Genomic DNA, 15,175 nt, shown 5'->3' on the forward strand with positions numbered 1-15,175 from the left:
CCATCCCACTCATTACAGAATTATTCGACCGGATCAAAAGAATTAAAATCTTTACTAAGTTAGATCTCAGGGGAGCATATAACCTTATTCGCATTCGATCTGGAGATGAGTGGAAAACAGCCTTCAATACCCTCAATGGGCATTATGAGTATTTAGTGATGCCCTTTGGCCTTTGTAATGCCCCAGCAGTGTTTCAAAGTTTTATCAATTAAATTTTTCGAGATCTTCCCTATTCCTATATCGTTGTGTATCTGGACGATATTCTTATTTTTTCCAAGACCCTAGAAACTCATAGGAAACATGTGACTGAAGTACTTACCAGACTTCACAGAAATCTCTGTACTGCAAATTAGAAAAATGTTCCTTCGAAGCTCCTTCCATGCCATTTCCGGATCAGTTCTCCAAATTAACACGGAGAAGGTTCAGGCCATCCTAAACTGATCACTTCCATCTACCATCAAGGCTGTTCAGCGTTTTTAGGTTTTGCTAATTACTATCAACAATTTATTTCAAATTACTCCAGCATTGTCGCCCCCAATACTGCCCTCACAAGGAAAGGGGCCAATTCAAAAAACTGGCCAGCAGAGGCCTTGGAAGCTCTTTAATTTCTCAAGAATGCCTTCTCCTCAGCGCCCATTCTCCAGCAGCCAGATCTTTCCCAACCATTCTTTTTGGAAGTAGATACCTCGGCAGTTGGTGTCGGAGCAGTTCTTTCTCAACGGTCATCATTCAACCGATAGTTACCATGTGCTTTCTTCTCTCGAAAATTCTTACCTGCCGAGCAGAATTACACCATTGGTGACAAGGATTTACTAGCAATGAAGTTGGCAATATCAGAGTGGCGATACCTTTTGGAAGGAGCTCAATATGTGGTAACAATTTTTATAGATCACAAAAATGCTGTACTTACAAACTGCACAATGTCTTAACCCTTGACAAGCCCAATGGTCCCTCTTTTTCTCTCATTTTAATCTTCATATTACCTTTAAACCAGGACATTTGAACAAGAGGGCAGATGCACACTCTCGAGCCTTTGATTGTACTTCAGACTCAGATCCATCTTCAGCTCGCCTCAGCCTGGATCCTAAATGCCTTCTGGCTACTGCCACTTCTCAGTCTCCCCCTCCTGAGAAGTCCTTTGTTCCCAAGGCATTGCTGAAGAAATTACTACGTTGGTACCATTCTTCTAAATTCTCCGGCCATGCAGGATTTCTTAAAACCTACGAACTAATATCCCGTTCCTACTGGTGGCCATCTCTCCGTACGGATGTCAAGGACTTTGTTGCTTACTGTAATGTCTGTGCTCAGCACAAGTCTTCTCGTCTGGATCCCATGGGCCCTCTGTTACCTCTCTCCATACCGTCTAAACCTTGGACCCATATCAGCATGGACTTCATAACTGATCTTCCCACCAGTAAAGGTCACAACACCATCTGGGTCGTGGTACACCGTTTTTCCTCCTCCATCCTGGCGCAACATTTTATTCAAGAGATCTTTCAGCTTCATGGATGCCCACAGGAGATTGTTTCTGACAGAGGAGTACAAATTACCTCTAAGTTCTGGCGGGCACTGTGCAAGTAGGACTGTGCAAGGAGTTCAACTCTATTTTTCATCTGGGTACCATCCGCAATCCAACGGCCAGATGGAGAGGGAGAACCAGGATCTTGAGACCTTCATTCGAATGTTTTCTTCTGCTAGTCAAGATAATTGGATGAGTCTCCTACCATGAGCAGAGTTAGCTCACAACAATTTATTTCATGAGTTTACCGCTTCTACTCCATTCTTTATTGTCTACGGTTTAAATCCCATCCTTCCTAGATTCTCAGTGTTACTTCGGCAGCAGAACTTTTACGGAACTTCTAATCTACTTGGGCCCAAGTTACATCTCAGCTCAAGAAGACTTCTATCCGTTATAAAACGGCAGCAGATGTCAAAATACATTATAATAATACTCTGGTATTTAGTTCTGTGATTAGAGACTAGTTAGCAAAGGAAACAGAATACTCTGTACAGACTACAGATTGGTAGATACACCTGACACAATGAATGAATATACTGTATTTTGCATTTTCCTTGTGACTAGGAATCACTTTATTGTACTGTCCGTTTGTCTTTGTGCGGATACTGCCACCCTGTGGTCAGAGTGTATTACTGCTTGTATATAGCATATTACTTGTGTAATAGCCGCATTCATATACATATCTCTATCAGTATATTCCATGTATCACTAACCGGCCGCATGTTATCACATACAGAGCCAGGAAAACAGGGAGACTGAGGGAAACCAATAGTCACAGACTTATGTTACACTATTATGTGATATAAACACGCTGTGATATCCACCACACCCCGCGCGTGTTTCTCCACGGAACGTTCTACACTCTCCTAGAGATTTCACACACCACGCCCCCTGCCGCGCTGATTGGCCGACTGATTCCCTGACTGACAGATCCGTCTGGAAACATCGGGAAACTTCCCTCAGACCTCTGACATCACTGAGAACCGCCGCCGCTGATTGGACGCATCTGACACTCTGGCTGCCTCGCGAATGTTCTTTATAATGACGGCACTATAGCTGCTCGGTGATTGGCTGCCTCTGCAGAGAACCATCGGGAACGTTCGGGACAGTTGCCACGCGACGCAGAGCATTGTGAGGACCGCGCTGTGATTGGCTGCAAGGTACGTGACGTCCTGTACTGGACCTGTATATAAGTACGCTGTGGAGACCGGTGAGGCAGTTACTGCTATTACCCGCAGCATAGACGAGATCTCACACTACTGAGCGGAGCACAGCGGCCACATACAGACTACAGCAACTACCTGACATAGAGCTACTGCAGCACAACTCACTACCACTGAGCAGATCACCGAGGCGACTACAGCAACTGTCTGAGCCAGCAGAGGAACAATCCAGCCCGGCTACTTCACCACAAGACTCACCTGACACCAGCACACTCATCCTGGGCATTCACAATATGGCACCTAAAGGAGCAGCTATTGGCATTGACCTGGGCACCACTTATTCCTGTGTGGGGATTTTCCAGCATGGTAAGGTGGAGATCATCGCCAATGACCAGGGAAACCGCACCACCCCCAGCTACGTGGCCTTCACTGACACTGAGAGACTGATTGGAGATGCTGCCAAGAACCAGGTGGCGCTCAACCCCCAGAACACAGTGTTTGATGCCAAGAGGCTGATTGGAAGAAAGTACAGTGATCCTGTAGTGCAGTCTGACATGAAGCACTGGCCCTTCCAGGTGGTGAGCGATGGGGGAAAGCCCAAGGTGAAAGTGGGCTATAAAGGAGAGGAGAAAACTTTCTTCCCTGAGGAGATCTCCTCTATGGTGCTGGTGAAGATGAAGGAGACTGCTGAGGCTTACTTGGGCCATCCAGTTACCAATGCTGTCGTCACCGTGCCAGCCTACTTCAATGACTCTCAGAGACAGGCCACCAAGGATGCTGGTGTGATTGCTGGACTCAATGTACTGAGAATCATCAATGAGCCCACAGCAGCAGCCATTGCATATGGCCTGGACAAGGGAGCTCGTGGGGAGCGCAACATCCTCATCTTTGACCTGGGAGGTGGCACCTTTGATGTTTCCATCCTCACCATAGATGATGGGATTTTCGAGGTGAAAGCCACAGCAGGTGACACTCACCTGGGTGGGGAAGACTTTGATAATCGTATGGTTAATCATTTTGTGGAGGAATTTAAACGCAAGCACAAAAAGGACATCAGCCAAAATAAAAGGGCCCTGAGAAGGCTGAGGACAGCCTGTGAGAGAGCTAAGCGTACCCTCTCCTCTAGCACCCAGGCAAGCATTGAAATTGACTCCCTTTATGAGGGCATTGATTTCTACACCTCCATCACAAGAGCCCGCTTTGAGGAACTGTGTTCTGATCTCTTCCGTGGTACACTGGAGCCCGTTGAGAAGGCTCTGAGAGATGCCAAGCTGGACAAATCACAGATACATGAAATTGTTCTAGTGGGAGGTTCCACACGTATCCCCAAGGTGCAGAAGCTGCTGCAGGACCTCTTTAATGGCAGAGAGCTGAACAAAAGCATCAATCCAGATGAAGCTGTGGCCTATGGTGCTGCTGTTCAGGCTGCTATCTTAATGGGAGATAAGTCAGCGAATGTGCAGGACCTGCTCCTATTAGATGTTGCCCCTCTTTCCTTGGGCTTAGAGACAGCTGGAGGGGTCATGACTGTCCTCATCAAACGTAACACAACCATCCCTACCAAGCAGACCCAGACTTTCACCACCTACTCTGACAACCAGCCTGGTGTCCTCATTCAGGTGTATGAGGGGGAGCGAGCCATGACCAAAGACAACAACTTATTGGGTAAATTTGAACTGAGTGAAATCCCCCCTGCTCCCAGAGGTGTGCCCCAAATCGAGGTGACCTTTGACATAGATGCTAATGGCATCCTCAATGTGTCAGCTGTGGACAAGAGCTCTGGCAAACAGAATAAGATAACAATTACAAATGACAAAGGTCGGTTGAGCAAAGAGGACATTGAGAAGATGGTGCAAGAGGCGGAGAGATACAAAGCCGATGATGATGCACAGAGAGAGAAAATCGCTGCCAAAAACTCACTGGAGTCTTATGCCTGCAACATAAAAAGCTCGGTGGAAGATGAGAATATAAAAGGGAAGATCAGTGAGGAGGATAAGAGGATCGTATCAGAGAAGTGTAAGGAGACCATCTCCTGGCTGGAAAACAACCAACTTGCTGAGAAAGAGGAGTATGTCCATCAGCAGAAGGAGCTGGAGAAAGTGTGTCAGCCCATCATAACCAAGCTGTACCAGGGAGGTATGCCAGGTGGTATGCCAGGCTCCAGCTGTGGTGCACAGGCCAGGCAAGGCCGCGGCTCAGGACCCACCATTGAGGAGGTGGATTAAACCTCATATTTACAATAAAGGTCCAGCTCTGATGGACACAGACTTACTGCAAAGCTGTTTGTCTCTACTGAATATTTACAGACTATTTTCATCATCCATGAACTATATGATCATTTAAATTTGTCACTAGAAGTATTATTAAGGAAACATTGGAAGTGTTCCTTAATCTGTACTTTTTCCTGTTTTATTTTGATAGTTGAAACTATTCCTTTCTGAAATGTTTCCAAGTGTATGTATTTCATTGTTTTCTACTTGAATAAAAATATGTATCTTTAAATTGGTCTTTTGAAAGTGATTAGAAACGAGTATTGACATTCTTACAGATATTATTTAAGTGCTGTAAAGTAGCTTCATAAGCTGTATTCCAATCTCTTTATTTCAACTAATGCAAATATAAGTTATGAAGTTTAAAGTCCTAAATTATTCAAATGCCGTAATCCGTGGGAGCACAGAAAATATCATCATCAGCAGCAGCAATTTATAGTAAAAAATAGTCCTCCATGCCAATCATGATTACTGGACAGGTTACACTGTATACTAATATATATTTATTATTACTTTTCTGGCTCTCTAGTCATCCCAGGAACATCCCAGTAATAGAGTGTGCTTAACAACACTCTAATCAAACAGCCACTAGATGGCGGCCACATATCACAGGTAAAAAATTCCTGGGCGCTTTTATATCCAATAATAAACTGTGTCTTTAAATATTGCAAGTCTGCTCCTTTAGAGAAGGAAGTGCCAAGCCTGTCAATATAAAACCAGACTAAACCCAAACACAGCTTGATATGATAATGATAACAGAAGTGGACAAGGTGATTAGCCCGTAGTAAGCTATGAGTTATAAAGAACATGCTTAATAGAAATATATAAAACAGGAAACAGAGATATGCTGTCAATGATGGGAACCTCTAATAAAGGTCACGTGATGCACCTTGCACATGATCAAATAGCCGTCAGGAATTGCAGAAGGAGATGTACAGATACAGTATATGTATGCCCTCCAAATCCTTTCTTGATATTAATGTAAATTACAAATTGATATTCTTTTGTCTCTGCATTGCCAGCTTATGTGCCTGGTTTACACCGAGTCATCATTATCAGCTGCCCTCTAGCTGGTGCGAAACATACGTCTCCTCCTCGCCTGCCCCTTCCCACCGCTGCAGCTGCAAGGAGGCCAGATACGCGCTTGTCTGTAGTGGTGCATAGACAAGCATTGTGGACATGCGCATTGTAAATATGTCCAGTTTATACTACACAAAGTTTAACTCTGCATCAGTCCCATAAAGTCTTGTCTATAAACATTGTCCTTTCCTATTATTTTCCTTTATGTATATTTTCTATATCAGATGCAGGGCCGGGTGTACAGTTTTGGTCCCTTAAGCCCGTTGTCCTGTTCCCTTCCCCTCATTGCCCTGTTTGTACTCCGTCTTTCTATTTATTATTACAATGTGCTATTAGAAAGAAAAATAATAATATACAATTAGAAGGAATAAGTAAATGCTACTGAAAAAAACAATATATCTGTTTAAACTAAAAGCTATTTCAAATAAGTAAATACTATTTAAAACAGTGGTCGGAGTGGATATGTAGAAGTGGCGGTATGGAGAATGTAAGTGAATGGTATTTGCAGCAGGAGAAGTGGCGGTATGGAGAATGTAAGTGAATGGTATTTGCAGCAGGAGAAGTGGCGGTATGGAGAATGTAAGTGAATGGTATTTGCAGCAGGAGAAGTGGCGGTATGGAGAATGTAAGTGAATGGTATTTGCAGCAGGAGAAGTGGCGGTATGGAGAATGTAAGTGAATGGTATTTGCAGCAGGAGAAGTGGCGGTATGGAGAATGTAAGTGAATGGTATTTGCAGCAGGAGAAGTGGCGGTATGGCGTACCACCATATACCCCCCACTTCCACCACTGATTTGAAAGGAAAAACCTCATCAACTTAACAGAACCAAAAACCATGTGAACTATGACCTGAGTGAGAGTTGGGGCTGCCCTTACTCTCTTCTCCGGAGGAAGGAGAGAGAGCATCTGAGAGTATGGGCCTACGTGGCCTGCCCACAAATCGTGGCCTCACCTCTTGTGGTATTTTGTGTTTACAGAATTCTTGAAAAAAACAAACAATTAGCAGCATTAATTAGGTATTTATTAGTTCAGCATATGATAATCACAATAAGCAGGTTTATATAGTGATACATAGACACTGAGCTGTGTAACATGAGACTTTACCTGGCTGAGCTGTTTTATACCAATCACTATGTTAGTAGTATAAATGTTACATAATCATCATGTATTATACAGAGAGCAGAAGTCTATTCCTGGAAGTTCTCTATACTACGGTATATGTGTACAGTCCCTATTTTCAAGACTGCCATCATTGGTGGATGCAGAAAACCTCAATCTTCCAAATTTTAGCACCTTCCTATTTTAACCAAGTGTATAGGTCTTACATTATTGCAGGTTACACATATAACAGACTCCTGATTACGTCCAGTATAGGTACATCTGTCTCCTTTTCTACACGTAGTGAGTTGAAATGCAGTTGTACTTGTTTTATCTCTGATGCCAGTGCCAATTTTACAAATATCTTTTACTGGTCCAGTAGCGGAATGAATGAAGGTATTGGAAGGTTTGCACTGTCCATTTACTACAGACCATGATGGGTCGGTCATGGCCCTGGTACAGTCGAAGTCTGCCTGTGGTGACGAAGTAATGTGCTTTGCAGAGAATTTTTCCCATGTTTGACAGGACAGCTGGGAGATGTTGAAGAGGATCACAAATATGATGAGAAATGTTGCTGCTGAGGACATCTTTGCTGGAGGTACCTGAGAAGAGGAACACGGGGGTGAGGTGACAGCTGGGACAATCTGAAGCATTTTATACAAGACATTTGTCAGCCAGAGAGTTACAGTTGTGCAAATAATAACTAATGATTTCTTATTTGCTGCCGGTATAGTATTTTATATATATAACACATAGAGAAAAGCTGTCTCCACCCATACAAATAATGTAGGCTGATTTAGATGTCAAGAGACCAAAGAAAAAGACGTGTATATCAGGGCACTCCAGGATGTAACTTGAATTAAAACTTTAAAATTGAATTAGTATGCATTAAAATAATTGAACCTGGTTTAATGTTAAGTAGCGAAATATAGGTTAAAAATAAAGTATGTGTTGTATAGTGCTTAATATAATGTGTAATTGGTGATTTTAAAATTGCAACTGTTTCGCTGTCTCACTATCTTAAGCACTTAACACTTTCATATATGTGTGTGTTTCATTGACTCCACTTTTTAAGAGAGGTATTGTAAAGTTGACTTTATACCTGTATAAGATAATACTGGCAGTTCTCTATCATCATCATCACCACTTATTTATATAGCGCCACTAATTCCGCAGCGCTGTACAGAGAACTCATTCACATCAGTCCCTGCCCCATTGGAGCTTACAGGCTACATTCCCTAACACACACACACACACAGACGGAATCACTAGGATCAATTTTAATAGTAGCCAATTAACGTACCAGTATGTTTTTGGAGTGTGGGAGGAAACCGGAGCACCCAGAGGAAACCCACGCAAACATGGGGAGAACATACAAACTCCACACAGATAAGGCCATGGTTGGGAATCGAACTCATGACCCCAGTGCTGTGAGGCAGAAGTGCTAACCAGTAGACCACTGCTCTATCAATATAATTATCTCCCCAATATAAGTCTTTACTTCCCAATTATTAAGCATATATAGACTCTAATAACTTCTATTGGGGAATTAGAAATTATATATATCGGTTACTCTATTATATCTTAGGTTGTGAAACCATCTAACATAGAGTTCCAATTGTAATTTGATTATATCACAATAAATAGGCAGATTGCACGTACTTATATAGCTAATATCAGTGCACAGTTGTTAATCTATAGTGATTACTATAAAATACAAATCAGAATGGTAAAATCAGCTTAATCGTTGGTAAACAGACATTTTTGTCTGATGTTATTTTTAGGACAGTTAATCTCTTTCTCCCACTTATATTGTAGCAATTGTTTCCATATACATATTGGGTTAATAATCGTAGGCTTGATCTTTAGTAAGTAACTGTCCTACTGTTGTCTCTTCCAAGTAACAAATTGTTATAGAGCTTATTTGATAGCATTAAATAATTGGTGCTAGCAATAGAATGAGATGATATGTAACCCACTTCAATGACAAGTGCAGCTATAAGCGAAACGTCCTTAAACTCAGATGATACCCGCCGCACCCTCCCTTTACATTTTGTTTATTTGTCATTAACCTTTTTCTTTGCGGAACAGGTTTGTGGTAGAAAGACAAATTTTGTGAGTCGGCAACCGGTCACACGGTGCTATCGCCGATTGGCCGAAGGGCACTACCCTCTTCGAAGCACCTTGGCTCTTGGTTCTTTAAACAGGACTCCTTGGCCTGCTCTGTACCGGCGGGGCATTGTGAGCCCAGAGGGGGGCATGCAAGCTGACGCCAGATTTAGCACCGGCCAATCGTAAAGTACTTGTCCTGGGATCAGTGGTTAGTGCCGGATGGCCATACACTGGTAATTTCGACATAGGTTGGGCCGTCTCGCCAATTTGCCTTCTCCACCACTGATTTAAATTTAGGACCAAGGGCCAATTGAAATCTAATAAATTGCAACTTAAATTATAGCCAAATTTAACAGTTGTCTGGTGTCGTTATTTTTAGTGTTAAGTTTTCTGGTTAAGTTTTTGTTTTTCACAGGGGTATAGTAACAGAAGTTAAGAACTCTTCAGTCTGCGGTTTATAGGGAAGTGAATTGCTAGCTGCCTGCAACAAAGGCTTACTATGGATCTGTACTAAAACAAGTGGAGTCAGGTAGTCCGTTACAAACAGCGCCTTTATCTGTGTTTAGATCACAATGCTGCCACATGCATTGGGCTCTACCGATTGTTCAGATAATATGAAAATTTTAGTTCGGACCTAAACTAAAATTACAAATTGTCCTCTATGTATCAAATGTGACGGTCCTAAAGAGAAGTATAAAGTGGGATATCTTTAGTAATAGTCATTAGCTGTTTATGGATTGACTGCTCTAATAATTTGTGTCCATCATCATTAGTATCTGGGACGTGTGATGCTTCTGTATCACCGCTCTTAGAGTATATGGATATTTGTTATATATTGTTTTGTAATTTTATTAACAATTGTGTGTTTATGTTTCTTCTTGTTTCTATTTGTTCTTCTAGATCGTCTCTGTGTGGTGCGAGTATTTGACAAACAGGACACTCAAATAATTTGCTCTGACTGGATAAATATTCAGAATTTTCCTCTGTAAATTGTGTTTATACAAATACTGGGCCTGATTCACCTGCAGACGTAAGTCCCGTTGTGTGCTGCACCCTGCCGGAAATCGCTCTGCGCATGCTCAGAGAAGAACCTTACGTCAGTGAGGATCGTGTATACAAGAGGCAGACATACTGCACCCTTTGAGTTGAATGTATCTTGAGCTGTATGTTATGTAACATACATACATAAGTACAAGTTTTACAATAGATCTTTACCATCAACACTCGGATCCATCTGTAAATGAACTCCAATATGTAGCACATTCCCTCCGTACTGTCCTGAAGCAGACCTGTCCGATACAGGGGTATAATGTGGACAGACCATGGGCTACAGATGTGTCTGCAGTCTGTTGTGTCTTGTGAGATGTACTCACAGTACACTGTGTTAGTTGTACAGACCAGTGGAGAGGTGACAGGCTTGGCTAGGGCCACCAGTCTTATTTATTCAATATAGAGTCCCTAGGGATAGGGGGGCTGGAGGAGAACTGCAGCCTCAGTCACTGATTACATTTCTCAGTTCATAGTAAACCTGTTTAACATGCATTTTTTTTAGAGAAAAAAATATATGAAGCATGTCACACTCCCTCTGGTGGTATTTATTATTCACGCCTCCCAGTGACTGAATGTGTGGCCCTGGCACTAGGACCCAGAGGAGACACACCAGGAACGGTTGCTTAACATCATAAGGCTGGTACGAGGTGATCAGTCCCTGTGTAGGGGGAGAGTGATAGCCGGGGGCCCGGGACAGGCCCTGGGACGCTATTTTGGGAAGTGATTTTGTGGCCTGCTGCTACGGGGGGAAAAAGTACAACATGACAGAGAGAGTATGACTGAAATGGGACAGGTGTGAAGGAGAAAATTCCTCTGAACGTGGCTGTGTGACGGAGGGGAGAGCTCAGTCAGGGGGACTATACTGCATTACCTCAGAATATAACGGTATGACTGAGTGACACAGCACCTGAGTGAGTGAACCCAGAGACATCCTGCTGGGAGCAGAGAGGCAGTGTTGTGTACATTGAAGTGTCACCCCACAGAGGAGGGGTGTGCAGGGCTAAGAGAGCACCATAAACAGTGGCAGAGCCGAGGAGTGATGTTACCCCCACAGAGGAGGGGTTAGTGATGTCCGCTTAGTCATCACTTTAAAAGTGACTGTCTTATTACCATAACCATGTCACCCCTTTAAGTACTGTGCAGGTGGAGTAAGGAGATGTATATAGTTACTTTATTATCTGGAGCCCCGGTATGGTGCTGGAGGAGGAGTGTAAATAAAGAGTTTATACTTTGCACTATAGAGATGGTCTGTCGCCCAACTTACTGCAACAACTGTAGCTCTGCACCATCACACAACATCACCCTGGTCCACACTTACAAGCTTAAGAATGTTCTAATGTCACTGTTACTGATGTATTTATTGGTGGGAAATATGTAAATATAACTAACATAGCACATATCATTTTATTTAGTAATATCTCCTAATATGTAACGTTTCCTCACACTCTCCAAAATATCTATTTGATTAGCAGCATTTTCTCTATTGTGGTACAAAGCACAGGGGTGTTTGGGGGGAAGCCAAATTCGAAACCCCCTTCACATACACCTTCTCCACCAGCAGCTACAATTGTTATTTCACTACTTTATGTATTAATTGTTCCCCACACCTATTAGATATAAGCTCATTTGGCCCAGCCAATGTGTTTCCCTTGTGTTATGTGTCAGGGAATTCCTAAGCAATTACCAATAGCGATCTCCATTACTTGTCACTTAGACAAATGGAAGAGTAATATTACATTTTCACAATTTACTGTTAATTGAAGAAACTGTAGCCGTGAACAGGACTTTAATAAACAGAGATCACTTACGACAAAATATTTAGAAAAAGGAAATATCCAGAACCGCTCAGACAAAGTGCAGTCACCAGATAACAACAATTAGAAAGATAGTCTATAGTAAGATACAGAGATACATAAAGACCAATCCGAAAACTTCCCATTTATTATGGAATTAAATGGTTACAATCAAACATTGGAATGTGTTGTTTAGAGATCCTCATCTAGAAACAGTTATCGCAGACAGACACCAATCGATTTAAAAAAAAAACATTATATGATTTATTAACCCCCAGTTAATTGAATAGGAACACAGAACTAATAACTGTCCTGGATCCAAAATATCTAATTCTGGACAGTGCAATGTAGGTAAACATGGCAGCATTAACTCCAAATGACTTCTGGATTCTGGTAACGTGTACAAATACAAAATCAAGAGCTTCATGAATTAATCATTCATCCTTTTCTACACTGATTCCCAACGTCCATCCTGTAGGGTCATTCAACATTCAGTCACAGAGAGAGGTGACCTCCCACAGAAGCTGCCCCAAGGGAAATGTTCTGCAAATATAAACTCCCTTATCTGCTATTATCTTTCCCATAAGGAATTAGCCCCTATCTCATCACCATAACATGTATTACAGTTTTATTACTGTTCTAACTTATGAAGGGTTTACATAAATGTTCTTGTTCTCTAATATCTCTATATCATACTTGTCAACTCTCCCGGAAAGTCCGGGAGACTCCCGAAATTCGGGTCAGTCTCCCGGGCTCCCGGGGGAGATGGCATTTCTCCCGCATCCCGGATTTCACCGAGAATCGCGTCATTTGACACGATTCTCTGTGAATCACGCTATTTTGGAGGGCGGGAGGGGGCGGGACGAGGCCAATCGCGTCATTTTGGCCCCGCCCCCCGCTATGCAAATTACGTTTTCGCGGGGGGCGGGGCCAAAATGACGCGATTGGCCTCGTCACGCACCCTCCCGCCCTCCAGTCTCGCCCCCTCTCCCGGACTTGTTTCCGGGAGTTGGCAACTATGCTCTATATACACAGAGTATTTTCAAGGCTAAATGCTGACTAATAAATTATTGTCTATTTGTTACCCCCTAAAACCTAATGTTAAGTTTCTGGTAGAAATCTATTTTACAGACAGCAGCATAAACAAGAGGGGAGTCAGAATAAAAAAAACAGTATTAAAATTATTCTTTTTAGATTACAGAACTGATATTTTCATCTAGTTTCTGCAACTAATGAAGATTATATATATATATATATTATACTATTTTTTCCTCCTGATGAAGTCTGAACATCTAACCAGACGAAACGCGTTGAGGAGTATCTAAGGACCTTTCCATCATCTGTTTGGATATCGTGGTACTAGTGTGGTGGGAGCGCTGCAGAGATCTACATATGAGCTGATTGATATCTATGCATACATCTCTGAATACATCCCAGATGAGTACCTAAAGATACCAATATATGTTTGTTACCTTGTGTTTTTATGTAAGTGTGATACTTACTATTTTATTAGTAAAATCTGAGTTTTACAATATTACACTATATGAGTTTTTTTATATTGCTCCTATGATGCTGAAGTTCCAGTCCTAACAGAATTATACACTTGGATGAGTGACGTTACTGGTAACAGCTGCTCAGATTTGGAGTTTTCCATTGAACTGATTCATACATCTTCTGGTTCTATCATCTGGTACGCAGATATATGTTTATTGGTGATTACATTGGTGGCATTGAACACAGTGTGCTGTCACTTTTGTATATATCTAATCACCCTTTCGGTTTCATTAGCCCTATCGGAGAGAAGTTATAATCCTTGAGTATATATCTGACTCATCCACTTTACTCTCTCTTATTACATTATTTTATTGTGGTAATACACTATGTGGCGCCGTGTTTCCTTTATTCCTTTATAGATTTTCCAGACTCACCATCTGTATTGGAACTGGCTGCCTCCTGTACATTGGACTTTGGGTGTAATTATCCCGCCTAGTGACTGTACACTGAATAGGGTTACGCGCCCCCTTTTATGTGGTATCTGTTATTTGCACTAATATATATATATATATATATATATATATATATATATATATATATATATTCATGATATTCCTTTAACATGCTCATCTAAGGGTCTTACCTTCTGCGCAGAGTTCTCTATTCTATGGCACAATGACACCGTATGACTGTAAACAAACAATAAAGTTACAATGAAGGAATATACACTCAAAACAAAGCATAACTTACTTATTTTGTATTACATTATACATGGGATAATGCACTGTCTAATCATACATTGGATATATAGAATGAAAATATTGAGAATTTTTTTTAAAATAACAAGCTATAAAGAGTCAGGGATTGAAGACACAATGGAAAGTCTAAAAACATACATTTATTACTACTAAAGTATTCCAGCTGAAAGTGCTATAATTAGATGTCTTATAGGGTATAGAATTCTATCTATATTTTATCTCTGCAATAAATAGACCCCTATACTATACTGATGACATAATATGTTGTTAATGATCTGTGCATTATATAATGAGCATTCTTATTTGAAGCATGGTACAGTACAATCACAGTCTTACCCTGACTTTCCGCTGCAGATCTGATGAATATAAAACGAGTGTTCTGCCAATCTTTATATTACACCACACTTATATATTATCCTAATGTTGAGTAAGAGACAATGTTTATTCATCGATATTATATTGTAACAAATTAGACCTTCACGATCTGTTACCTATTAACTAATGTCAGGTCAGTCTGCCCTGTAGTGGGGGTTATGGGGCAGAGTAACCCCCCCCCCCCCCTCCATTCCAGCCAAAGTACATCATATGATAGACTTGCTTTGGTTAAAAACACGTTATGCAATTTATACAGGTGTATTGTGGACACTTTTAAATTATTGAACATATTAATAAAATAGTGTTTAATAAATATTAAATGTTAAAAATATGTAAAAAGACAAACTTTAAAACAAACGGCAATCCTCAAACTGCGAATGCCAAACCACAAGTTTTAAGCCACAACCTCAAATCAGGGACAATTTTTAAATTTGTTGTCTATGGTGAATTATTGCAAATATTTT

General features: G+C 41.4%; 1 long non-coding RNA gene and 1 pseudogene across 1 annotated transcript; one reads left to right on the plus strand and one right to left on the minus strand.

Moving 5' to 3' along the window:
- The first annotated feature begins 2,742 nt into the window (after positions 1–2,742).
- On the plus strand, positions 2,743–5,184 carry LOC142102073 (heat shock 70 kDa protein-like; annotated as a pseudogene).
- A 1,850-nt stretch (positions 5,185–7,034) lies between these two features.
- On the minus strand, positions 7,035–14,711 carry LOC142101451 (uncharacterized). Its single transcript, XR_012679014.1, has 2 exons — positions 14,673–14,711; positions 7,035–7,731 (listed from the first exon to the last, which is right to left on the minus strand). It is a non-coding gene; the product is annotated as an uncharacterized LOC142101451 (long non-coding RNA).
- Between the last annotated feature and the right edge of the window lie 464 nt (positions 14,712–15,175).

The sequence above is a fragment of the Mixophyes fleayi genome, chromosome 9 (genome assembly GCF_038048845.1).
Source record: "Mixophyes fleayi isolate aMixFle1 chromosome 9, aMixFle1.hap1, whole genome shotgun sequence".
Classification (NCBI taxonomy): Eukaryota; Metazoa; Chordata; class Amphibia; order Anura; family Limnodynastidae; genus Mixophyes; species Mixophyes fleayi.